Source organism: Hyperolius riggenbachi, chromosome 6 (assembly GCF_040937935.1).
Source record: "Hyperolius riggenbachi isolate aHypRig1 chromosome 6, aHypRig1.pri, whole genome shotgun sequence".
NCBI classification, from domain to species: Eukaryota; Metazoa; Chordata; class Amphibia; order Anura; family Hyperoliidae; genus Hyperolius; species Hyperolius riggenbachi.
The window spans coordinates 64,139,589-64,167,510 of NC_090651.1; positions in this window are offsets into that span (position 1 = coordinate 64,139,589).

A 27,922-nucleotide genomic window follows, 5' to 3' on the forward strand; every position below is an offset into this window, starting at 1 on the left:
TCGAATACCGACTCGAATAGTGAGCTCGAAGTCCGAGGTCGAATCGAATAGTAAAAATTATTCGACTCGAATATTCGACTGACCTCGAATAATTTACTATTCGAATTCGACCAAACTCGAATTTTAAAAAGGGGTATTTGAGCACCACTAGCTGTAGGGATAACAGTTGTGCCTGGATGAGTGAATCTGTGAATGCATTTGTTTGAACATTTGCATGTGAGAGTGTGAAGGGTTAATAGATTTTTGCTGTTTTCTACCCACACCCCCTTCAGCACCTCCCTTTCCTTAACTTATTTAATGTCCTAACTAGATGCGATGTGCTTATAAACTATAAACGCCTGCTTACGTGAACTACAGCAATGGATGAATGACAACTGGCTAAAACTGAATGCAGACAAAACTAAAGTCCTTCTGATCAGAGGGCAGCGCAGCACAACAAAACATCTTAACTTGCAGTCTTCACCACTGGGAATAGGATGCACGGATCTACGCAGCTCTGATCATGTGCGTAGCCTGGGAGTTCTAATTGATGGGAATTTAAACTTCAGAACTCACATCTCTGCTGTGGTGAAATCATCCTATTTTCACCTTAAAGAGACTCTGTATCAAAATTTTGAGCCTTATTTTTTCTATTCTATAAGTTCCTATACCTGTTCTGATGTGGTCTGTCTTACTGCAACCTTTTCTAGTTGCACTGTCTCTGTAATAAATCTTATCTTCTTTCCTCTGTCGTGTCTGTCGGCAAGAGGCTGGAATGTGTGGAATGTGCAGCACTGCTTGTCATTGGCAGAAGCTTTACACACCCCCTCCAGGCTCTGCATGAGACACACCAGATAGCTGTTCACAGCCTATGATACTCTGGTTAGAAGCCAGTCCTTTGTTTGTAAATACTGCCTAAAACTGTTAATTACAAGCCAGGATTGCAGCAGGGAGTGACAGAAACAGCACAGAGGGGCACAGAGGAACATAAGGAATAGAATGGTATGCTTTGTATTGTAAGAATATTAGAGTACAGATTCTCTTTAAGAACATTGCAAAAATCAGGCACCTCATCCCCCCAGAAGATCTACCAACTTTAGTTCATGCCTTCATTACCTCCCGACTGGACTACTGCAATGCTCTCTACACTGGCCTTCCAAAAAAGGTCTTGTACCGTCTACAGCTGATACAGAATACTGCTGCCAACCAACCCTGTCACTGCCACATAACGCCAGTCCTGCACTCCCTTCACTGGCTACCTATAGAATGGAGGGTCCTATTCAAGATCGGCCTACTGACATTTAAATCCCTGAATAATCTGGGCCCTGGATACATGAAAGATATGTTGCAGCTGCGTAGCAATCCCCGCGTTCTCAGATCCACAGGTTGTAATAATCTAGTCATACCCAGAGTCCACTTGGAAACTTTTGGTCCCAGAGCCTCCTGTCATGCTGCCCCTACGTTTTGGAACTCCTTACCTCAACAGATCAGGACAGCTCCATCCCTGGACGTGTTTAAATCCAGACTGAAAACCCACCTGTTCAGTTTGGCATTTGCAGAAATATAACTTTTGTTGTGTGAATACTTCATCCTACTACCAATTACTGAATCTGAGAGAACCTAAGCGCTTTGAGTCCTACGGGAGAAAAGCGCTATAGAAATGTTATTGTATTGTATTATTGTATTAAGTCTCAACTAACTGGCATGCCTGGTGGATAAAGGAGACCTTTTTGTGGGGGCTTTTCGGGGTGTGCTGTCAGGCGGTTAAATACTTACTGAGCCTTGAGCGATGTCTAGCAGCCTTCCTGTACCTCCTCGTGGGCTCCTAGCGGCTGTGTACGGAAGCTGGCATGTCACCTGATCCAATGGGGGTCAGGTAATATCCTCTTTGCATGCGCAAGGGAAACCAGAAAGTTGCTCTGAGCCCACGAGGAGGTACAGGAAGGCTGCTAGACGTTGCTGGAGGCTTGTTGAGTATTTCGGGGGGAGGTTTGTGCTATTTCGGCCAGTTGCTCAAGCAACCGGCAAGCACATATATCCAACATCAGGCGATCCCCGCTGGTGCCGGATACTGGGGACTGTGCTGTAGCACTACTTCTCCGATCAGGATTCCTGCTCTCCATTCTGCTCCACATACAGCCCTGCTCTGTCACCCATGCCTCTATATTAATCTGGTTACAGGAATTATTTTAAAAATTAAAGGATTATGGCTCTGTCAGTAAAAATTGCTTTCATTGCCCCCTAGAGCTGCTCTGACCAGAATTGGATAGGGCTTGAAATGCAGATATTAAACCAACAAACGTTGATTCGCGTGGTACTTTTAATTACTATCCATCCATCTTCAGTGACATCCGTGAATCCCTCCACTGGCTTCCTATCCAGTCCAGAATCAGATTCAAGATAGTGTGTCTGACCTACAAATCTGCCCACAAAACCTGTCCAACCTACATTTCCGAACTTACTCAGAGGTACACACCTAGCCGCTCACTCTGCTCCTCGAATGAACGTCTCCTGACCGCCCCCCCCCCCCCCCCCCTTCTCAAGAGCTGCTACAACACTATGGAACTCCCTACCTCCACCCATTAGGGCAGCCCCCTCCTTTAACATCTTCAAGAAAGCCCTCAAAACTCACCTTTTCACTCTGGCCTTACCACCCCTCACAAATGCTCTAAATCCACAGCTGAACTCTGGTCCCCTACCTTCCATGTCCTTACCTCTCCCTCTAGTTTGTAAGCCTTTGGGCAGGGTCCTCCTCCTTTTGTGTCCTAACTGATCATGCACCTCCATTTCTGTGCACCCATGCTATTCATTTGAGTGAACTCAACTTGCCTAATCTCCATGCTTCATCCAGTGACTAAGCATTACCTTGTACTAATACTGTGCTGTGTGATCTGGTTTTCTTGTATTCCTGTATTGTCTTATTGCTTTATGTCACCCCTAACTATCGTCTGTAAGCTTAACTAATGTCCAGCGCTGCGTAATATGTTGGCGCTTTATAAATGCAATAAATAAATAAATATGTGTTTTCGTTTGCTCCCTCCTCACTGGTCTGTAGCAGAGGGAACAGACCTGACTCATTAACTCATGTGTCTGCTGTAGCCTACTGACTGACAGCCTACCTTTAAATAGCGTACAGTGAAAAATGGCGCCGGCTAAATAAGGGCGTCTGGTTGCACCGCTAAAGTATTTTAAAACAATATTTATTGTTTTATATCAAAACGATATTTATCGCTTTATGTAAATGCATTTACCATGGATTTGCAGTAATAGATAAATAGCGTTATTTCATAATCCGATACATGCTTCACCTCTCAGAACATCTGGATGCAGTGATGACAGGAGCGTCAGACGGAGACCTCTGATGTAAGATAGGTTAGTGTGGCTCCCGGCCAGTCCTGTATCTCCACATCTGGGAGAAGCGGAGTCCTGGCAGTTTTGGCACAGACTGGCCCCAATGCTGTCAGTGTGCGCGGTGCCTGTGGTCATTGGACCTGCTGCAGGGGCGGGTGGGTCTTTCCATGCCTTGATTTTCCCATGGGGGGGGGGGGGGCTAACCCTCTCTCTCCTCCAGCTGGACATAGAGGAGATCCAGCGCTGCCGCTGCTTCCTCCCCGTCATCCCGGCACAGCTCTCCTCCCTCCTCTGCTGCAGGTAAGAGCGTGTCACATGACCTGCAGGTAGAGGCGAGGCTGCTGGACCTCACTAGCTATAGACCCTAGGTTCTCAACGTGTGGTACACGTACCCCAAGGGGTAATTTTGATGGTTCCAGGGGGTACTCGGGCTTGATATACTTAACCAAGAATAACAAATTTAGAGATTTAGAAAATGATAAATCTTATTTAAAAAACACCAAGTTAACATTCTAGCTAGTTAAAAGCAATAGTAAATGCTTTGGAAATTGTTTAGAACAAATATCATGTACTACAATCAAATATATATTTGTCAAGGGGTACTTGTGATAATTTTTACTATGCTAGGGGATACTTGGTGATTACTGGGTTTTAAAAGGGGTACATACCAATAAAATGTTGAGAAACACTGCTATAGACTGACCGGCACAGCTCTCCTCCCTCCGCTGCTGCAGGTAAGAGCGTGTCACATGACCTGCAGGTAGAGGCGAGGCTGTTGGACCTCACAATCTATAGACTGACCGGAACAGCTCTCCTGCCGCCGTTGCTGCAGGTAAGAGCGCGTCACATGACCTGCAGGTAGAGGCAAGGCTGCTGGACCTCCCTAGCTATAGATTGACCGGCACAGCTCTCCTCCCTCCGCTGCTGCAGGTAAGAGTGCGTCACATGACCTGCAAGCTGCTGGACCTCACTGTCTATGGGCTGATTACAGGCTGGACGTCAGCGCTGCAGAAAGTTGGGGAAAGTTCTGGGAAGTTTTCATGTTAAAATGTAAATGAATGCGGCTCCATTTTTGAACTCATAAAAGATAAATATAGTTTTATAATGTATATTAATGCGGCGTCATTTTCATACTGGCGGCGCTGTGCGCTATTTTATACTGTTCCGCCTTAAATATATCAAATCAGATTTGTGTATCGCAGGCAGCATGGTAGTTTGGGTGCCGCCATAGGCGCGCATGTTAAAAGCCCTGATAAACACCTGCTATTTGTAGCCACCGTTTGCATAGTGGGCAACCCAGGCGCCCAAATTTCCATTTATAGCCGCTTATTGTCCCAGTGAAGTATAAATACGCCCAATTATAAGGTCTCAGGTTCTCTTTAACTGTCCCTCATTGAGGCTCACAATCTAATCCCTACCATAGTCATGTGTCCATCATAATCTAGGGCCAATTTTAGGAGGAAGCTAATTAACGTATCTGTATGTTTTTGGGATGTGGGAGGAAACCGGAATGCCCAGAGGGAACCCATACAGTCACGGGGAGAACATACAAGCTCCATGCAGAACTTATTACTAGTCACTGATTTCATATCACATCTTATTCATTATTTCATTTAATTTGGCATTAAAAAAAATCTCCATTTATGTGTATATACTGTAACTTACTTTTGTTATAGATTCACTAAGCATATAATTCTACATTTGTTCCTCTCCGTCACTCTCCACTCAAAAATAAATACAATTGTGGGTTGGATAAGGCGTTCCTTGTAGTTCACAAAAAGCTTTAGATGATAATAAAAAGCAAACAAAAAGTCAGGAAAGAAAGTCCAAGCGTGTGTTGGGTGTGCTGGGTGGGTTTCCTGGGCAGGTGTTCACGTTATTGGCTTGGCTGGCCCAGAAAGCATAAATCCTGTGGTGGAATCTGTGGAATTCCTTGAAAATGCTAAATGCGGTGAATATATTTCACGTGCGAAAAGAAAATTCCTTTTATCTGGATGGGCCGGGCCCCTCTTTGGTCTCCCGCAGAATATGAGACAGGGAGAACTCTCACAGCACTGTTATGCGAGGGCCTAATTTTTGGGATGGAAAATCCACACAGATTAAGTGCGAATATTGCTGACGTAGCTGCGGCCCACGTGTTTGAAGAGAAAACACAATTAGATGAGGGCTGGAAAGACTTGAATTATGAAATATGTTAGTGTGTAGCAAGCAGCTGTGTTTCCAGGGTCTCTGGATAACTGATGCTTGTAGGATGCCATTCTCCTAGGACTTAGGTTCTCAGCAAGTAGTACGAATACAGTCCAGAGGGTATTTATGTTGCACTAAAGGGGCACTTCAACTATGTATAGTGAATTAATTACAGAACTTTGTTAGATTGAAAATTATAAATTATATGCAGTATAAACAAACCTGAATGAATATTTTAGGTAATAAGAAGCATAAGGGAGCTTTTTGGAAGGCATTTATTAACAATCATGATGTGCTGCTAACACATATATATGTTTCAGGGGGTGCTTGAGATGATGTAGCCTACAGCGGGGTGCTTAGCAAATACTGTCCATACCGTACATTCCTCAAATATAAATAGAATGGGGTTTTGGGGTATAGTCACTAAAATTCCTTATATACTCGCGTATAAGCCTAATTTTTCAGCACAAAAAATGTGCTGAAAAGTTACCCCCTCGGCTTATATGCGAGTCAGTGAAGCAGAACGGATGGTGGAGCAGGTTGTGTTACTGGCAGAGGAGCGTTAAGATTGTGCAGTAGTGATCCTGCTCTTGCCAACTGGCTTCCTGCTGTGACTGTGCCCCCCAGTCCCTGCAACATGGTGTGCAGAGTGCTCTGCTCAAGACTGCCTGTGTCCCCTGGCTTGTGGAGCAGAGTGTGCAAGCAACGTGTCAGTGGTGCTATAATTGGGTATTTTTCCAGTGTGGCAATCGCTGTGTCTCATATCTGTGATGCCATCTAGTGGCGTCTTGAGACACAGCTGTATAATCCTTGGGGCACATCTGACTATGGGGAGGGGGGTTGACTTGTTCAGGCACATCTGGCTACTGTGGAGGGATCAATACTGGGGAGGGGGCTTATACACGAGTCAATCACTTTTTCCTGGTTTATGAGGAAAAAGTGAGTACCTCGGCTTATACGTGGGTCGGCTTATCTGCAAATATATGCAGTACTATGCAGGATGGGAGGAGGTGCCCCTATTGTAATAAAATATGTTGTGAGAGGAGGTAAGTAATAGGAGCTGTCTTACCTCGTGATAAGAGGTTAAGATTTTTGTTAGGCAGCAGACACCAATAAAAAGACTACATGTTTCAAAGGATCTGCCCACTTCCTCAGGTCAATATGAGGCAGTGTCTGAGCTATGTATCTCCATTTCAGAACGCTCTGAAATGGAGAATCATTACCATGGTGGCAGAAATCATTAAGGCGTATATATATATATATATATATATATATATATATATATATATATACACCCCCCCCCCCCCCCGATATCATCAGGGGCGTAGATATACGTACCAAGAATTCAGATCTGGTTAATGAATATACACCTTTATTCATCCAAATATGTTTACACATTTTTTTAGAAAATTTTGACCTTGCAGTTTCCCAATGAATAAAAGCAATATAACAATCAAAAGCAGCAGCACAGTTATGGTTACATGAAGCACTGATTTTAGTGTACAGCTCCGTTTTGTACTTCATTGTTTCCAAGCAGTTGCAGCATTACTGTAGTGTTGGAGGGAGCTAGGAATTATTGAGAAATGCTGGCCTAGACAATCATAGATCTTCAGACATAAATATTATACCTTGACAGAACAACATAAAACCAAGAGAAGGCGGTAGCAGTATAAAATTCCCGACAGAGCCTAAGGCTCCATAGCTATGCCACTATGTCACAGCTGCTAGGTCTAGTGCCCCCCCCCCCTTTTTATTATTTATATAGTGCTGACATTCTCCACTTCACAGAGTATATAGGGTAGGTGGGGAGGAGCCAATGAACTTATCTGTGGGATGTGGGAGGAAACTGGACTGTCCAAAGGAAACCCATGCAGATACGGGAGAATATACAAACTGGCTAGGATTTGACAGAGGACCCAGTGCTGCAAGGCAATAGTCCGCCGAATGCGCCCCACCGAGGCTTTTTCACTGGCCCCCAAACACCAAATGCGTAACTTATAGATGTGGCTCACTGCACCTTTAAATGACAGTTCCCCACATATAGAATAGCAGTGCTGGCACCACCGATCCACATACTGTAGAAGCCAGTGAGCAGTAATTTGCTGGCTTCCAATCAGGTTCATCAGGTGACACTGCTGTCCAACTGGACGGCAGGTTGTCACCTGGGTATGCTTCACTGTCTGGTGCACAAAGACGTTCTTCTGGTGCCGCATGGCTGAATAGCTGCTGCTGGGAGGTCTCCTCCGGGCATGACATCAATACCTAGGCTCAATGTAATGTTTTTCAACATCATTTTATGTATGTTCCGGCCCCCCAGCAGTCTGAAGTATGTTGACCTCGGCCCTTGACAGAAAAAGTTTGGCGACCCCTGCGCTAGACCAACATGCTACCCCATGGCACATTACTTTAGATATACTGTATATGCGCAAAACACATCTTCTCAAACTTGGTGCCCAAAATTGTCTGGGAAATCTCTCTGTGGCCAAGCTTGAGCACCAAAGCAGATGACATAATAATTTCAAAATGACGGCTTAATTTACTGCTAATATTCAAGTATTTTTAGCAGAATGTACATTAATGTCTGGAAACTGAGTGACATATGCGAAAAATATAATTATCATATGAATTAATAAAAATATAATTTTCAAGTGTGACATGATTAAATTGAACTTTAATTAGGATTAAAATATCTATGATGTAGTATATGCACTTGTTGTGTCTTCTCTTTCTTTATTTAAATATCTTTATTTTTATTTTATTTTTCCAAACCTGCTCATCTTTAAACTGAATATGGATATGTAATTAAGCTATTTAAGATATATTCCCCACAATAGCCTGGTGCAGAAGCTGAGGATACAGGGACTGGGGGAAAAGTGTGTGCGTAGATAGAGAACTACCGGTAGTTAAAGAGACACTGAAGTGAAAAAAAATTAAAATTATGATATAATGATTTGTATGTGTAGTACAGCTAAGAAATAAAACATTAGGAGCAGAGATATGCGTCTAATATTGTTTCCGGTACCGGAAAAGTTAAGAAACTCCAGTTGTTATCTATGCAAAAAAAGCAATTGCGCTCCATGACTTTCAAAGTCGCAGAGAGCTCTGTCTTCTGAAGCTTGTTATCTCAACTGTCAGTCATTGTAACTTCTTTTTCTCTCCAGAGGACAGGTCAATAGTTCACAAGACTGCTCTGTAAAAACATTTAGGCCTAGAACCCACTACAAAACGCAATCGCTAGCGTTTCGTAGGAGCAGTTTGTAAGCGATTCCTTGAGCTTTTTAGGGAGCGATTTTAAAAAGTGTATCAAGTTGCCAGCGGTTGTGTAGCGATTAGCGATTAGCGTTTTAAAGTCTAATTGGTCCTTTCTATTAATTTTAATTTTGTTACAGTGTGCAGCAACTTCAAAACGCTACCAAAATAGTTCCGTGCAGGTTTTGATGAGCGATTACACCAGCGATTATATACTTTACATTGAAGCGCAAACGCTAACAAAATGCTGCATGTCCTGCATTTGCGACTTTGATAATCGCAATCGCTTCTGTGGAATTTGCACCATCCATTTACATTGGCAGAGCGTTTAGGGAAATCGCTAGTGATTTCTCACGCTCCCTAAATGCTCAAAAAATGTGGGTTCCAGCCCTAAGAATGCTGAGTAGTGTGTAAACTGCACATATTATAGAATGATGCAATGTTATAAAAAACTCTATATAACTGAAAATAAATATATGAGAATATTTTCTTTGCTGCTAATGTTCTAGTTATTATCCGTACTACACAACTAATTCATTATATCATAAATTTTTTTTTTCGCTTCAGTGTCTCTAAGGCACAGAAAGCTAAGAGTGGTGATAAACAAATCATATTCAAAATGGAAAACTGTTAGTAATGGGGTCCCGCAAGAGTCAGTACTAGGTCCAATCCTTTTCAACTTATTTAGTAATGATCTGATTTGGTAGATGAAATAAAGAGTAATGTTGCACTTTTCCATCTCCACAGATAATATAAAATTATGCAAAATTATGAATGCAAAGCAGAATAGTGACACATTACAGCAGGATCTTGACTGCATGGCCATTTGGGTGGGATTATGGCTGATGACATTTTATACTGATAAATGCAATGGCATGCACTTTGGCTGTGCCAATGGTAGAGCACCATGGGCTTGATTCACAAAGCGGTGCTAACCTACTTAGCACGTCTAAAGTCTTTACACGCGCTAACCAGGGTGCTAAGTAGGTTAGCACCGGATTTCTCAATCAGATCGCGCGCTAACTTTGCGCGCATAAACTTTTACGCGCGCAAAGTTTTACGCGCGCTAAGTCCCATAGGCTTTAATGGGCACTTCGCGCGGAGCGCCCTGCGCTCTGTGCAGTATGCGCGTAAAGTTTTACGCGCATAAAGTTTTGCGCGCGTAAAGTTTTATGCGCGAAAAGCTTGTTTAGACGTGCTAAGGGGGTTTTCACAGGCGTGCTAACAGTTAGCACCGCTTTGTGAATCAAGCCCCATGTAGCATAAATGGCATACAGCTGGGACTGACAGACTTGGAGAAAGACTTGGGAATACTTGTTTGATAACAAGTTAAAGCAGACCTCAACTGGATCAAAAATGTTACCTGGGGCTTCTTCCTCCTCCAATAGTATTTGACTCCCCTCAGTGGGTCCCCTCTGTTGTGCTACTATCCCCCCTCATAGCAAGCAGTTCACAGAACAGAGAAATAGGGCACATTCTACATCTACATTTAAAGAGGACTTGGATGGCTTTCTTGCATTGAAGGACATCTACAGCTATACTTACTTGGTAATTGCTGACAGCATTGATCCATGGATATATCTGACTGCCATCTGGAGTTGGGAAATCATTTTTTGCCTGTTAAAGAGAACCCAAGCACAACGCGTGGGTATGCATTTAAGCATACCTATGAATACTTGGTAACACCCCCTCCCTCATCGCACGTGAAGTAAAGCTCACTGTTGCGACGCGATTTCGCCGGCATTCCGACGCTTGTAAAAACGCATGCGGATGCGTTTCCGCATGCGTTTTTACCCGCGATTTCGCGTGCGATTTCGCATGGCAGGGTGCCATGCGAAATTACCCATGACACTGCCAGGGCAAAATAAAATTGAAAAAGGTGCGAAATCGCACGCGAAATCGCGGGTAAAAACGCATGTAACAAACACATGCGTTTTTACTATTAAATACATTAGCGCCGATTCGCATGCATTCCACTCGCAGGCGAATTCGTTGGCTCTTTTGTATGTTTTTTTACCGCTGAAAAAAACCCACCTCAACAACGCTACAGTGGAAACAGGCCCATCCACTTGCATTACATGTGCGAATCTGCATGCGTTGGACGCATACAGATTCGCCATAGTGGAAACGAGCCCTATATAACTGGGAAAACCTCAAATCCCAGCTGTTAGACATGCAGTATGATATTTTTAAATAAAAGTGGTGTTTTCCTTTAAACAGAGGGGCTGAGCTCTGACAGCTGAATACTAAACAATGTTTGTATATAGAGAAATCAGATTGTGCCTTGTTTCATTACAGTCTGCCATGTATTTGTGGTCTTGCTTCCCAAGCGCTGCACACAGCCGTCAGTCTGTAGAAATACTATTCCTCTTTCTCTACCCCTCGGGCTCTCCAGAGGATTGTAGCTTTCAGGAGGACTCAGATGAATCTTTGCTGGGATCAGCAGGTTGGCTGGGGTCACACAGTGTCTGGGGATTGGGCAGATAAGCAAACTACTCTGTAGATAGGTTATAGAAAAATACTGACTTGTCCTTGTGCAACTCACGCTATGTATGCAACATGTGTTGCTTCAATAGAAATGTTTGCATAGCATACATGACAAGAGTTGCGGTATGAGCGCAATGCACGTTAAAGGACCGCTATAGCAAAAAATGTAAGAATCACTAACAATTGCTTTTTTTTCATTTTGCTGTTGCTTACAGTAGGCAGTGGTCTAGTCCATCTCCTCATGGGGGATTCTTAGAGAAGCAGTTGAAAAAGTTGCAGCCAAAATTGTACGCAATTGTTATTTATCGATATATGTGGGTGTAATTGTTATTTATCGTAATATAGAAAGTTGTTATGCTATGTTAAGGTTAGGCACCACCAGGGGGATCTTAGGATTAGGCACCACCAGGGAGGTCTTAGGGTTAGGCACCACCAGCGAGGGCTTAGGGTTAGACACCACCAGGGGGATTTTAGGATTAGGCACCACCAGGGAGGTCTTCGGGTTAGGCACCACCAGGGGGATTTTAGGATTAGCCACCACCAGGGAGGTCTTAGGGTTAGGCACCACCAGGGAGGTCTTAGGGTTAGGCACCACCAGGGGATTTTAGGATTAGCCACCACCAGGGAGGTCTTAGGGTTAGGCACCACCAGGGAGGTCTTAGGGTTAGGCACCACCAGCGAGGGTTTAGGCCCCGTTTACACTTAATCAGTTGGTACGCTTTTTTTTTTCTTCTCTATAGCAGTGCATTGTGAAAAAGATTTCAGTTAAAATGCGTTAAAGAGACTCTGTAATAAAAAAAAGTCCCCTGGGGGGGGTACTTACCTCGGGAGGGGGAAGCCTCAGGGTCCGTTTACACTTAATCAGTTGCTCTCAGTTATAACTGAAATGACAACTGATTTTCAAAGTAATGCCCATGTTTTCCCATGGTACCTTTCACAGCTAATGCATTTTAACTGAAATCTTTTTCACAATGCACTGCTATGGAGAAGAAAAAAAAAAGCGTACCAACTGATTAGGTGTAGGGTGCCAATGAGGCTTCCCCCTCCCCTGTAGCTGCAGGCAATCGAGCGCTGGCTCCCCCGAAGTCTCCCGCAATCCAGGCTCAACAAGCCTGACAAGGCTTGATATATTTACCTTCCTTGTCTCCAGCAGGGGCGCTGTTACGGCTCTCAGCACAGAGATAGGCGGAAATAGCCGATCTACTACGCAGACGCAGGAGACTTGCACCTGCACAGTGGAGCTGCCCGACAGCGATCGGCTATTTCCACCTATCTCAGAGCGGAGAGCCGATACTGCGTCTGCGCTGGACCCGGTAAGGTAAATATTTACATCCCCGCTGTTCGGAGGGTCACAGCAAGACCGCCGTGGGACACAGGAGGACGGGGGAAGCCTCGATCGGATCCGGAAACTTTTTTAGTTACAGGTTTTCTTTTAAAGAAAACCTGTACTGAAAATTAAAAGTTAAAATAACCATACACAAGTTATACTTACCTCCTGTGTAGTCTACTCCTCAATCTTTCTCCTCTCCTGTGTCCTGTTTGTCCACTGTGATCAATGGAATTCTCCGTCCTCCATTTTGAAAATAGCCGTTACCCCATAACAGCTTCCTGGTCAGCACACAGTTAAACTGTAATATTGCCCACTTGAGCCATAGGGAGACATGGACACATCAGTTCTCCTCTCAGCTGTAACTGACAGCAACTGATATATAACTGACAGCAACTGATATATTTCAGTTCTGACAAAATGTTGTCAGAACTGGAAGGGATCGTTAGAAGAAAATGGTGAGCTTCTGAGAGGAACTGATGGCAAGGTAACTATGTAATGTTCATTTGAAGTTACCTCACGTGTTTATTTTAAATAATTTTACTCAGTACAGGTTCCCTTTAAGTGTGAACTGTACCATAGGAAAACATGAGCATTACTTTTAAAATCAGTTGTCCTTTCAGTTATAACTGAGAGCAACTGATTACGTGTAAACGGGGCCTTAGGGTTAGGCACCACCAGGGGAGGGTTCCGTGTGAGAGTAGGGAGAAGTTAGGTTATAGTTAGGTTTAACATTATTGGTAAATTTACCGATAGTGTAATACTGCAATTCAATTGTTATTTACAGGGGCGTCTCTACCCATTTTGTCACTCCAGGCGAGAAATCCTGTGGCGCTTCCCCCCCCCCCTGTGATTGCCCCCAGCCTCATACCCCCCTCCCCACTCCTGTGGTGAACCCCACCCCTGAAAATAATAATGCAGCAGCGTTTCACCAGAAAATACACTTATTGCAGCATGGGTTCACAAGAAAATAGTTGTAACGCAGCAGAGCATTTCACCATAAAATATACTTATTGCGCATGCACTCACACACAACACACAGTATACACACACACACTATACACACACGCACACAGTACGCACAGTACACACACATACACCGCACACAACATGCACACGCACACACACTACACACACACACACACACACTACACTATACACACACACACACTATACACACGCACACAAAGAGCACACTATACACAGCACACAGAAATACACTATACTATTATACTAATCCCGGTTTTCACTACCTTATAGTGTGTCTGATCCCTTCTGCAGAGAAATAATGAGGAGAGAAAAGCTGAAAGAGAGGGAAGAAGATATTTGCCTCATCAGGATTGCACCTTTATTTAGCTTTCCTGTATGACAAGAAGACACAGACACCCAGCACTAGGGAAAGAGGGAAACAAAGGTGAATGAAGAAGGCTTGTGCACACCAAGAGTGCTTCAGAGCGCTTTTCAAATTTACAGCAATTTGAAAAGCGCTGGGCTAATGTTACCCTGTGAGGGTGTTCCCACAGCAGTGTTGTGATCGCAAACATGCTGCAGGTAGCATTTATTGGAGCAATTCTTTCAAAAATCGCTTCACAAAGTCGCATTCGCGAATTGCTTGTGATTGCGATTTTGTCGTGCACTAGCCCAGAGATAGGAGTGGAGTGAGACTGAGAATAGCCTGAGATGGAGCAGAGAGCTTATCTGTATTGCAGTCCCACATTACACAGAGGCTAGTTGCTGGTAATAGGACTGCTGTCCCTCCCAGTCTCCCACACAAGTCAGAAAGCAGCCCTCCTGGAGTCTAGGGACTGTCAAAACTTTTCAACCTGTTTAACACCTTATCTGCACATGCAGTCATTTTAACAATGGGGAGAGACCAGACAGATTTTTTCCCACGGACCCTCCTCTGCATCATGCTGTGTATATTTACCAGCTTGCCTGCCCTCTAATTTTATCAGCTAGCCCAGTGTTTTACAATGCCTTACAACAACAAACCTGAATACAGCAGACACAGGACCAACCCTAAATCACTGAAAGAAAGGTGGCCTGGGGGGCAGTCAATGCCTGGCTGCTACAGTCTCTACTTCCATGCAGTTATCAGTTGCAGAGAGAGGGACTGAATGAATCTCAGGAGCTGATGCTGTACTCGGAACCCTGACTAGGATGAGTGCCTTCTCTCACTGACTCATTCATTACTGTGGTTCTTTGAATCATTGAGCTGAAGGAAATGAATGAATCAGTCAGTAAATCATTCATGAGTCAGGCGCTGCTGCTGCTGCTGCTGCTGTGTAACCTGATACCTGAGTGAGTTGAGAGGCATTTCTCCTCTCACTACTCAGTTCAGCAGCGCCCTTCCCTCCTCCTGTCGCCCTTCCCTCCTCCTGTCGCCCTAGGCAAGAATTTATAGCTGCCTAATGGCTCAGACGCCTCTGGTTATTTACCATTGTTATTTAAGGTTGTGCTTAAATTGTTATTTAAAGATATTGCTAGTAATATCGTTATTTAACGTCGCCCCTAAATTAGCTCACAACTTTTTCAAATGTATGCATTCTTAGCTTTTTCTTTATACTTTACAACAGCACTCTATGGAAAGGATTTATACAAAGATGCCGGCTAGCCCCCTACTCACATGCATGCTATTTTGGTAGTTGGACTGAGTAACTGCTGTCCAGTAAGGGCTTTTGAGAAAAGAAAAAAAAAACAGAAAATACCCCATGAGGAAATGGGCTAGTCCAAATCCTGTTAGATCTGTCAGATATTTATAAGACATTTTGACAAAGCAAAAAAGACATTTATAGTGCATTTTACTCTGAAACAAATGTAGATTTTATACACATGCATTTTAAATTTAAATTTTTTTTGCAATAGTGGTCCTTTAAGTTATTTGCATATACACCGGTAATGCAATAAGCTCTTACATAAACACTGGGCTGTGCTTGGCATTTCTTCTGTACATTAGTAAATCAACCCCTACTATTTTATGTGTCTTGATAATCTGAATTTTTGCAAGTTTACAATTTGCTTTCACTTTGCAGAGAGCACTGAAATGGTTAAAGTGGACCCAAATTAAAAATACACGATTTCAGAAATACAATCTATTTTCTAAATTATAATAATAAATAGCAGCCTTTTTCAGCTGCATGATGTCAAATATAAAATATTTTACATTTATTGGAGGAACCCCTCCCTTTCTTTCATATTGTTGGGACAGAATCCGGCAGTCTGGTGGAGTAGGTGGTGTCTGGCAAAGGAATTGCTAATGGCTGCCACCTGTATAACCCTAGTTATGAAAAGAGAAGGGTGAAAAGCATGCACTGAAATGCTCATAGGCTTCAAGGAGTATTTATTTATCTTTGTATGTGTCAGAGTGGCGCAACTAAATATTTTGAATTAAAAAAATATTTGGTTTGGGTGCGCTTTAAGCCTCAGTGTTTACTGTATGAGGAGAGCTGCTTCAGCAGAGCTCCTGCAGTCTATTCACAGCTGCTCATTAGAACTGAATAGTAGGGATGTTCAATGAGATGCAAATAATTACAAGTTGATGCAGGATTATGCAAATTTTGTATGCACATTTATGCAGCTTAAGGCTTCTTTTCAACGGGCAGTTGATAGGCAGTGAAATGCCTCTCAAACTCTCCCAATTGCTTGCTGCTGCCTGGTAACTGCTCACTGCGGCCTGGTAACTGCTCCCTGCTGCCTGATAACTGCTTGCTGAACACACAGCTCAACTGCCTGTGGAAAAAAGGCCTTAAAATGGACCAATCAAATTTTACATCAGCAGGACAGGGCTGGAGCTACCATAGGAAAAAATAGGCAGTTGCCCCAGGGCCCTAGAGCCTGTAGGGGCCCCCAAGTTGTCCCTCCCCCATCTGAACTGCTGCTCACCAGGGACACTGCAGAGTCTGTTAACTTGGGGGATTATTGGGGGAGGGTCAGCAGCCAGCTCAGGGGCCCAGGAGGGAAATTTGGCTGCAACAAAGGGCCTCTGATGACGCTTTTTGGTCAGGGTGGTGTCTGTTGGGGGGCCCCCAGGCTAATCTTGCCCTAGGGCCCCATTGTTACTTGAACCGGCCCTGCAGCAGGATTTGATTGGTTCATCTTCAAGCTGCATATACATTTGTATACAAAATGTGTATAATTCTGCATCAAAATTATTTGCCTCTCATTGACCATCCTTACTAATTAGACATTCTGATCATCTGTCTTAAGCTCTGTACTCACCACCTGACAGGTCCTGTGATGTCCCCTTGACAATGGTCATCAAGCAATCCAAATCGCCGTGACGGTCGATATTGCGGCGCTAAGCGACTTTCACCCGGTCGCGTGCCTGTACCCACGTCGTAATATCGTGGAAATGATCTCTCGGCGCTCAAAAAAAATCGCTGGTAGTCGGAAAAATTACAATGTGGGCACATGGCTTAAACCATCACAGGAACACAGAGCAGTGGATTTATTGTGGAATAAAGAGTTTTCATCATGTGCTGTGCTAGAGCTCGTTTCCACTTTATTACATTCTCAAGTATGTAGTAAAAAAAACTAATGTTTGTTATCGATCGTGAAACCCCCTACATACATGTATAGAAAAAATATTTTAAAAAAAAAACCCTTGATAAATAATTGGCGCTCCAGCAGTCTTTGAATTGCTATCATTCATTAAGAAATCGTCATGGAAGAATAATGAAATATAAGCAGGCTGCTGTATGAAAAGCGGTTATGATGAATTAGTGCGTCTTTACATTGTTTTTAGCCATGGCGTGCTGAAGTTTAAACAGCTGTGCGTTACATAAAACAAACACTGCGATCTGCAGAATGGCATAGGTGTAAGCACTGGAGGAAAGGCTTAGGAGGAAAGACATCACAGCACAAGTCATTAATATAATAATTGCTGCGCTGCAACAATCCATCTTGGCTTGAAGTATTTATCTTGCCATCGCAGCCTGACTACTGCAGGGCATAGGAGGAAGAAGTCTGCTCAGGAATGGGCTGCAAGAAGCTCTTTGAACCACAAAGTGGATTCTTCTTACTAAGTCTGAACAAGTCTGGGTTGGTCTACAGCGAAAGGAAAATCTAAACAAACGCAGGATTTCTATGTGGCTGAGAGGTTAGAGCAAAACATTTTTGTTAGAAAGAGAAAGACGGTAGTTGTATTTTTTACTCTGATATTTTTACGCTAATAATCCAAATGGTCAACCTGCTGCCCGGTCAAGATCATGGTACTAAAGTGGTTCTCCGGCTAGATTTGTAAAGAAAACCTGTCATTACGGTTGAGGACCCTTTTACACTTAAAGAGACACTGAAGCGAAAAAAAAAATGATGATATTATGATTTGTATGTGTAGCACAGCTAAGAGATACATCTGTGTAATTGTTTCCAGTACAGGAAGAGTTGAGAAACTCCAGTTGTTATCTCTATGCTGCAAACAAGCCATTAATCTCTCTGACTAAGTTAGTCATGGAGAGGGCTGTTATCTGACTTTTATTATCTCAACTGTTCTTGGACTATTTACTTTTCCTCTGCTAGAGGAGAGGTCATTACTTCACAGACTGCTCTGAAAGACTCATTTTGAATGCTGAGTGTTGTGTAATGTGCACATATTATAGAATGATGCAATGTTAGAAAAAACACTATATACCTGAAAATAAAAGTATGAGAATATTTTCTTTGCTGCTAATCTTCTAGTAATTATTCATAGTACACAACCAATTCACTATATCATATTTTTTTTTCCGCTTCAGTGTCTCTTTAATGCGTTGAGTTGCAGTAAATTGCGTCATGTTACGTCCCATTTTGGCATCTGCAAAAAAAGCATGTTGCAATGCAACACAGCGTGACACAATGCATGATAACGCAATGCAAAGCATTAAAGTGAATGGGAACCGCATTTAAAAAAAAATAGACAGATACTTAACCAAGGAGAGGGAAGGCTCTGGGTCCTATAGAGCCTTCCGGCTCCTCTCCTGGTCCCGTCGTTCCGGTGCTGGCTCGCCCGGTAGCAGTATTTGACTTAATTAGTCAAATACTGCTTTACCCGGCCGAAGGAGGCTTCAGAAGTCTTCAGGGAGCCTGAGTGCTCCTGAAGAAGGGCGGCCCTGTACTGCGCCTGCGCAAGCATGCTCTCTTGCACGCTCACGCCTGTGCAGTATGAAGCCACATGTCTTCGGGAGGACACAGCTCCCGAACACTATCATATACCCTTTCGGTGGGGGATTGAAACGGGGGGAGCCAGCACAGGATAGAGGGAACCGAGAGAGGAGACAGAAGGCTCTATATGACCCAGAGCCTTCCCTCTCCTTAGGTAAGTTTTTGCTTCATTTTTTTTTAAATGCGGTTCCCATTCACTTTAAAAAGTGTAAAAGGGCCCTGAAGCAGGTGAGTAAAAGCAGCACACGAGTTTTACACCATACAGTGTAATCCTAAAGTGAGGTATTACTAAAGGTAGTGATGATCGTAATGAGCTAATTTTGCTAACGCAAAATTTCATGTAAAATTTTGTAATTACGATTATACTTAATTACGTCAAAAGAGGGGGCTGCACATGGAATGGGAGGGGCACTGCTGCACATGAAAAGTAAGGCCCAACATACTTGGCCTAGGGGCACAAAAAGTATAAATCCGGCCTTGCAAACCAGAATGGGGAACAGTGGGAATGATCACTGTGACGGTTGCATTCCCTGTGACAACAGAACCGCAATGGAACAGATCGGAAAGGTGGTGCCACACTTTACCCATGCGTTGCGACGCACCCAGTGAAGCATACAGTCATTGAAAGGTATGCTTTACTATAATCTTTAAGGCACCTGTTGCACTGTGAATGTCACGTAGCACCATGCATTACAGTGCGGCGACTCCATTACTTAGCAGCCGTTATGCAGCACAGCAACGCACCACTGAGAATATGGCCTTATACATTTTAAGAAAACAGACAGTGTAGGGTCCCCTCCAAAGCCTATTTAATACTTTGTCACCCATGCTGGCTGATATAGCCAGAATTCAGAGCCCGGGCCAAGTGGGGCTCCGCACCTTGGGCTATACCAACCAGGGTGATAAGGGGTTAAAGAGACTTGGGAGGGGGACTTTACGTTGTCGATTTTCTTACAATGTATACAATGTGTATGCAGAACTCGGGTCTCGCTGCATATTAAAGTGTACCTTAGCAAAATTTCAATGTCCCGAGTTTAAAAGAAAAAAATTTCTTTGAATTTTTTAAAACCAATTTTCTCAAAACTACAATATGTTTTTGAAAAAAATATTGTACTTGTTCCCAAACAATAAATCTCCACATTTTTGCATAATTACGCATAATCATGACATTATGGAACATAATTACTGTTACGCACAACAGTAATTATGAGTTGGGCATGGGCGTACGATTTTGCATTGTTTCTGCATTTGAGCTCAAAACTAAATAAATGTTTTCTGGGCATGTTCTGGGAAATGAGGATGTGTATCTTATTTTTTAAGAAGGGACATCTGTTCTCTATGAGTAGAGATCACCTTGATCACTTTTGGAATACAGTACTACACAAACTCTTGGTGGGCCTCTATGAACAGGCTCTGTTCCTTTTTTCATTTTTTCTCACTGTAAGGGCTAAAAATTCAGGGCTCTTCTGGACAGTTTCTATTAGGTGGAGACTCCACCTACTTTGGAGCCGACAGCCGTCAGAGCGCCTGCGTAGGAGTCGGGAAGGTAAATATTTACATTGCCGCTGTACAGAGGGCTGCAGCGAGACCCCCGAGGGACGGAGGACGGTGTGGGAAGCCTCATTAGGATCCTGAGGCTTCCCCCTCCCGAGGTGAGTACCCCCCAGGGGAACTTTTTGAGTTTACAGATATTCTTTAAACCATCTCACCCATAGAGAGTAACCTACCTACAGAGGGTGGTCCAAGTTGGTATGTTTATGTAGTGTAGCAACTGGTGTTTCAGAAAAAACGATTAATGGGCATTCTAGTACGATGACCAGTCCAGTCATTTACTGTTGAGTCGCTAGTTTGCATTTCAAGAATTCTTTTTTTATAGTTATGTGGCACCAGCTTATTACTCAGCTCTATAAAACTTACACAGAGTGGATCATATGAGCAGCACCTGTTGTGTCCCTAACAGAGACGAAAGGCGCCCACGCACTATTGGTGCAATCGCTTGGCTGTGAAACCTGATGAAAGTAGTTTAACCCTTGGAGCACGTTGTACTTGTGCCCGATAAAATATTTCCCCCAGTTGTTGATCATACCTTCTCAGGAGGTACATATACTTACAGTACACTTTTTTTAGGCTGAATATAGTTTTGCCTTCTTTAAACAGAAGGAATTTGCGATAACCAAGTAACCAACTGTGGTTTCCCATGAAGCCTCACTCCTGAAATCCTCTATTTGTGCCCCTGAAAGCCAGGCACACATCCAGAACCGCTGGTGTATAGTGAGCCTATAGCTTCAAAATTTTACATAGCTACATCAATCCAACATGCACACAGCCTGTTTATGATTTTCTGGTCCTCGTCAGTGCATGGCATGTGGGTTGATGCACGAATCTGTGGCAATATTGCTGTAAGCAGACAGTGCATCATGATCTTACCGTTCCAAGGTCATGCTTTAGCGAGTGTTGCTACAGTATTGCACATTGGTAATGTCGTTACCGTAGCAACGTTCGCATTCCTTGGGTTCCGCGGGCTGCAATAATAGTGTAACTCGTTGTAACCTGCTGCCGATAGCAACGGTAATATTGTTGTGTGCTGTCTATGCACACTTCGTGTATCAACCCCATGGACTGATAAATGTTTATTCTTTTATATTTTAGGCTCCTCTGTAGATCTGTTTCTAGACATAAAAAAAATGTAGCCGAGGTTAAAGTGTACCTGCGCCAAAGCTTGGGTACAAATTGAGATACTTGCCTAAAGAAAGTGAAGCCTCAGGATCCTTTTGAGGCTTTCCTTGGTATTCTGATGTCCCTGAGCGTGACCCCCTTGAAGATTATCAATAAGGCATTGTTGCTAATCATATCGGGGGGGGGGGGGCAGCGTGGGCGAGCAGTAGCCGCGCGAGTCTGCTACTGCACGTGCGCGGCCATGCATGCGTGTCTACTGCGCCGGCACGCTGCAAGAAGAGGAGCTGGGGACGCACTCAGCAATGGGGGGCTTCAGACCACTGAGAGAAGCTTCAATAGGATCCTCAGGCTTCCCTCTCTTCAGGTGAGTATTTTTATTTTGATCCTGATCTTTGGATCGGAATTGCTTTAAATCGCTGGTCTCTTTTAAGGATGGAGAGGAGGCCAAAGCACTTGGAGACCCACAGAGAGAGTCCCTGGTGGGAAGCAAACCAAAAATCCCAGTGCTGCAAGGGAAGGTTGTTATCCCCTAGAGAACTCATCAAAGAGCACAGTGGGTTGTGTCATGTTCTAAGGTCATCCCAGCTGTTCCGTTCAGTTACAGATTGACATTTTCATGCCCACACAAGATCATTACCTCCAGGAAGATATGTGAACCCAGACGATGTGTAGAGTTGGGCTGTGAAGCCAGCAGGAATTCAGAGGAAGAAATGTAAAGTGCAGTTCACAGAACTTCCTTCTAAATGGTTTAGCCTGTCCAATACTCTGGCTGATTGATGATCTCCATTAAGGAAGAGTGAAAGGTTCATCACAAGGGTAAGCGGATGATGGACCAGCCCGAGGACCTGTCAGTGAAAGTTATTCCTTCTTCCAGTGCTTGTCCCCTGAACGATGACCTTATACACTGCAAGTATCCATTAGGGAAATGGCTGCAAGCTGTGCCCAATGACATCAGAGGATATGTGACGTAGTGTGTGTCACTAAAGACAGGTTTTGCAGGCAGCACACAATGTGATTTCTCAGCAGAAACTAGGCAGCTAAATACAGAGGATGATACAAGGGGCAGTATTACTATGAAGAGAAAGGAGTGATGATAGAAAGGGCACAAAGGTTCGGGCCTTGGGCGGCTGCTGAATATAGAAAAAAAGCCTTCAAATGCAAAGTGAAGCTGCAAATGGGGACCAATGCACGAGGGAGTGATTTGGTCCGTTCTGCAAGGCCAGATTGAGGCTAGGTGCACACTTATCAGAAACGCAAGCGTTGCGCAAAACACTGCATTTTGCCACTAATGGAAGTCTATGGGCCACATGAAAAAATACAGTGGGTTGCAAAAGTATTCGGCCCCCTTGAAGTTTTCCACATTTTGTCACATTACTGCCACAAACATGCATCAATTTTATTGGAATTCCACGTGAAAGACCAATACAAAGTGGTGTACACGTGAGAAGTGAAACGAAAATGATTCCAAACATTTTTAACAAATAAATAACTGCAAAGTGGGATGTACGTAGTTATTCGGCCCCCTGAGTCAATACTTTGTAGAACCACCTTTTGCTGAAGTTACAGCTGCCAGTCTTTTAGGGTATGTCTCTACCAGCTTTGCAAATCTAGAGACTGAAATCCTTGCCCATTCTTCTTTGCTAAACAGCTCCAGCTCAGTCAGATTAGATGGACAGCGTTTGTGAAGAGCAGTTTTCAGATCTTGCCACAGATTCTCGATTGGATTTAGATCTGGACTTTGACTGGGCCATTCTAACATATAGATATGTTTTGTTTTAAACCATTCCATTGTTGCCCTGGCTTTATGTTTAGAGTCACTGTCCTGCTGGAAGGTGAACCTCCACCCCAGTCTCAAGTCTTTTGCATTCTCCAAGAGGTTTTCTTCCAAGTTTGCCCTGTATTTGGCTCCATCCATCTTCCCATCAACTCTGACCAGCTTCCCTGTCCCTGCTGAAGAGATGCACCCCCCGAGCATGATGCTGCCACCACCATATTTGACATTGGGGATGGTGTGTTCAGAGTGATGCGCAGTGTTGGTTTTCTGCCAAACATAGCATTTTGCATTTTGGCAAAAAATTCCATTTTTGTCTCATCTGACCAGAGCACCTTCTTCCACATGGTTGCTGTGTCCCCCACATGGCTTGTGGCAAACTGCAAATGGGACTTCTTATGCTTTCTGTTAACAATGAATTTCTTCTTGCCACTCTTCCATAAAGGCCAACTTTGTACAGTGCATGACGAATAGTTGTCCTATGGACAGAGTCTCCCACCTGAGCTGTAGATCTCTGCAGCTCGTCCAGAGTCACCATGGGCCTCTTGACTGCATTTCTGATCAGCGCTCTCCTTGTTCGGCCTGTGAGTTTAGGTGGATAACCTTGTCTTGGTAGGTTTACAGTTGTAAACCAGTAAAACACCCCGGTACTGCGCTCATATGGAAGTAAAATGGTCCAAATTAGCAAACAGAAGCACCACTAATCAGTCTATTGTGGACAGGATTATAACAGAGGGAGCGCTCTTCCCAGATGCGTGTACCATCAATCAAAGTCTTAAAGGGAAGGTTCAGGGAGGGTGGGGAAAAAATAAAAATCAATTTGCACTTACCTGGGGCTTCCTCCAGCCCGTGGCAGGCAGGAGGTGCCCTCGCCGCCGCTCCGCAGGCTCCCGGTGGTCTCCGGTGGCCGACCCGACCTGGCCAGGCCGGCTGCCAGGTCGGGCTCTTCTGCGCTCCAAGTCCTTGTACTTCTGCGTCCCACGCCGGCGCTCTGACGTCATCGGACGTCCGCCGGGCTGTACTGCGCATGCGCATGCGCAGTACAGCCCGGCGGACGTCCGATGACGTCAGAGCGCCGGCGTGGGACGCAGAAGTACAAGGACTTGGAGCGCAGAAGAGCCCGACCTGGCAGCCGGCCTGGCCAGGTCGGGTCGGCCACCGGAGACCACCGGGAGCCTGCGGAGCGGCGGCGAGGGCACCTCCTGCCTGCCACGGGCTGGAGGAAGCCCCAGGTAAGTGCAAATTGATTTTTATTTTTTCCCCACCCTCCCTGAACCTTCCCTTTAAGTGTGTATGGATAAGCGCTCAAAGACTTTCTTGCACATCAGTGATAGGTGAAATTGCAGGAAAGATAGCCCCCCCTTCGGGGAAAGACTCACCAGATGTTGCGGCCTACAGGGCCCGTGTTCACTTCCGGGGTATTGGCCACCCCGCAGCCTCGCTGGCAATCCACCAATCGCTATTCCAGATCTGTTTGGGCAAATAAGGTGCTCCACATAGCGTAAAAGTGTAAAGGATTTATTCAAATGGCTAAAAAGTTCTGCCAGCATAGGCAGACAAGTCCAAAAATAAAAGTACATTCAGCAGCCAGTCCCCTTACATGAAAAGACCGCCACTAGAGCGGATCAGGGGGTGCAAGGGTCACACTGTGCTCAGCTGGCGACAAGGCGTACACCTCTGCCGCGTCGCTCACCCTCAGTATCTAATGGGGGATCCCCGCTGGCTAATGCTGGTAAAAAAGCTCCTCGCACATACAAACAGCCGTGTCCGGCTGGCGCTGTGCGTATGACGTCACTCCGTAGCTCCGTCCAACGTTTTGTTGCCTTAGCAACTCATCAGGGGTACGGAGCTACGGCGAGCGACGTTCTTATATGGCTGTTGCGCATGCGTCCTCCCTTCTGCTCCGCTCTAAGGGAAAGGGCACTGCGCCTGCGTTAGCTTCAGCCTCGATGCCTACAAATAGGTTAGTACAAGTCGTGCGCCTGCGCACGCTACAATTAATCCACCTAATCGGATACTGTCACTAAATAAATATAGAAAGTTTATAAAACGTGAGAAATATAGGATATATATATATAAAATAAAATAAAGTACTTGTCAAAGACTAAACGCTGGAGGTAAAAGGCCAGCAATAGAGTGCCTATCAGTGAGGGCTCCTATGGATGCAATTATATTCGTGCCTCACACAGTGGACCACTGCACGCCCTTCACACCAAATCATCAGGCTAAGCCCTTTCTTCTACATATATAGCTCTCAAGTTCGCATAACTTATTATGGTGCAAACTGATAAAACATAGGTTGCCTAAAACAATAGATATAATATGACATCCACAAGCAAAATTCATATCTCCGTCCACATTCTACCCATTAAAAATGAAACAATTTAGATCTATGTCCATATTATGCCCCCGAGGTACCAACGTGTTCATTCTATGTATCCACTCAGTTTCTTTTTGAGATATACACCTTTCCCTGTTACACCCCCTCCAGTTAGCATTTACTTTCTTTATCTCACATATCTTCAAAGTTTTGATGTTACAATTATGCATTTCTCCGACATGTTTAGACAGATTGTGTTTTTTAAATCCCTTCACAGAGTTACAGATATGTTCACCCCACCTTTTATGTAGGGCCCTGGTAGTGCGCCCTATGTATTGCTGGCCGCAACCACAGGAAATCAGGTATACAGCATACTTAGTATGGCAAGTGATGAACCCTTTGATTTTATGGGTCCTTCCTGTGCTATGTGATTGTACTGTCTTGCACCTGACCGTAAGTCCCTCTTCACAGGCCCTACATGATCTACAAGGATAAAAACCATCTTCCTGCCAGGGGTTACTCATCCTGCTTGGGGGGTTAACACAGCTCGGAGCTAAGTAGTCCTTGAGGTTGGGGGCTTTGCGGTACCGAAATTTAGGTTTATCTGGGATGGCTTTTTTAAGTGTGGGGTCTTGTTTTAGGATAGCCCAATGTTTGCTCATCACCATCTCCAGCTTCCTATATTGTCTACTGAAGTCAGTAAGGAACCCAAAGTCCATTCCCTCTCCCATCCTACTTCGTGTCACAAAAGTGCTGGCTCTATCTCTTGTGGCTATATCTCTTCTTACATGTTCAATTGTCGTAGGCCTGTACCCCTTATCACAGAAACGTTGTGCCAGCATGTTAGATTGCTGGTGATAGTCATCTAACGTAGAGCAATTTCGTCTCAGGCGAAGGAACTGGCCTTTGGGGACAGCCCTCAGCCACTGTGGGTGGTGGCAGCTTCCTACCGGAATGTAGCCATTCCTATCAGTCCCTTTTGAAGTATGTTCTAGTCCATAGGTTAGTGCCACTTTTAACGATTTCCAGGTCCAGAAAAACCACCTGAGTTTGACTACACACAGCATTTAATTCTATATTAATGTCATTAACGTTCAACATTTGTATGTATGCATTAAAGTCAGGTTCAGTGCCTCCCCAAAAAATCAACAGATTGTCAATGTACCTAGACCAATTAATAAAATGACATGATTCGGTTCTTTGTAGCATCTCCTCTTCCCATACAGCCATAAAAATATTTGCGAAGCTGGGGGCATACTACTTGCACTACTTGCACTACTTGCAGATACGAGGCTGTGCCATGGGGGCAGGATATGCCCCCAGCTTCGCAAATATTTTTATGGCAGTATGGAAAGAGGAGATGCTACAAAGAACCGAATCATGTCATGTTATTAATTGGTCTAGGTACATTGACGATCTGTTGATTTTTTGGGGAGGCACTGAACCTGGCTTTAATGCATACATACAAATTTTGAACGTTAATGACATTAAAGAGACACCGTAACAAAAATTACATCCTGTTTTTTATCATCCTACAAGTTCCAAAATCTGGCTGGGCTTTCACATACTGAGGAATTACATACAGGCAGATCTGTCTGCACTCTGCAGGAAGAAACAGCCTGACACTTCAGTGGAAGATAGCTGCAGGGGGAAAGAAACTATCTCTTGAGATTCAAAAGGAAGGGTGTATACAGCCTACTTGTGTATGAATGTATTTTCTATGTGTGGACATACTGTACATCAACCTACTTCCTGTTTTGGTGGCCATTTTGTTTGTTTATAAACAAACTTTTAAAAACTGTTTTTAACCACTTTTAATGCGGCGAGGAGCGGCAAAATTGTGGCAGAGGGTAAAAGGAGATGTCCCCTAAAGCACTGGTATGTTTACTTTTGTGTGATTTTAACAATACAGATTCTCTTTAATATAGAATTAAATGCTGTGTGTAGTCAAACTCAGGTGGTTTTTCTGGACCTGGAAATCATTACAAGTGGCACTAACCTATGGACTAGAACGTACTTCAAAGGGACTGATAGGAATGGCTACATCCCGGTAGGAAGCTGCCACCACCCACAGTGGCTGAGGGCTGTCCCCAAAGGCCAGTTCCTTTGCCTGAGACGAAATTGCTCTACGTTAGATGACTATCACCAGCAATCTAACATACTGGCACAACGTTTCTGTGATAAGGGGTACAGGCCTACGACAATTGAACATGTTAGAAGAGATATAGCCACAAGAGATAGAGCCAGCACTTTTGTGACACGAAGTAGGATGGGAGGGAATGGACTTTGGGTTCCTTACTGACTTTAGTAGACAACATAGGAAGCTGGAGATGGTGATGAGCAAACATTGGGCTATCCTAAAACTGGACTCCACACTTAAAAAAGCCATCCCAGATAAACCTAAATTTCTGTACCGCAAAGCCCCCAACTAGTGTTG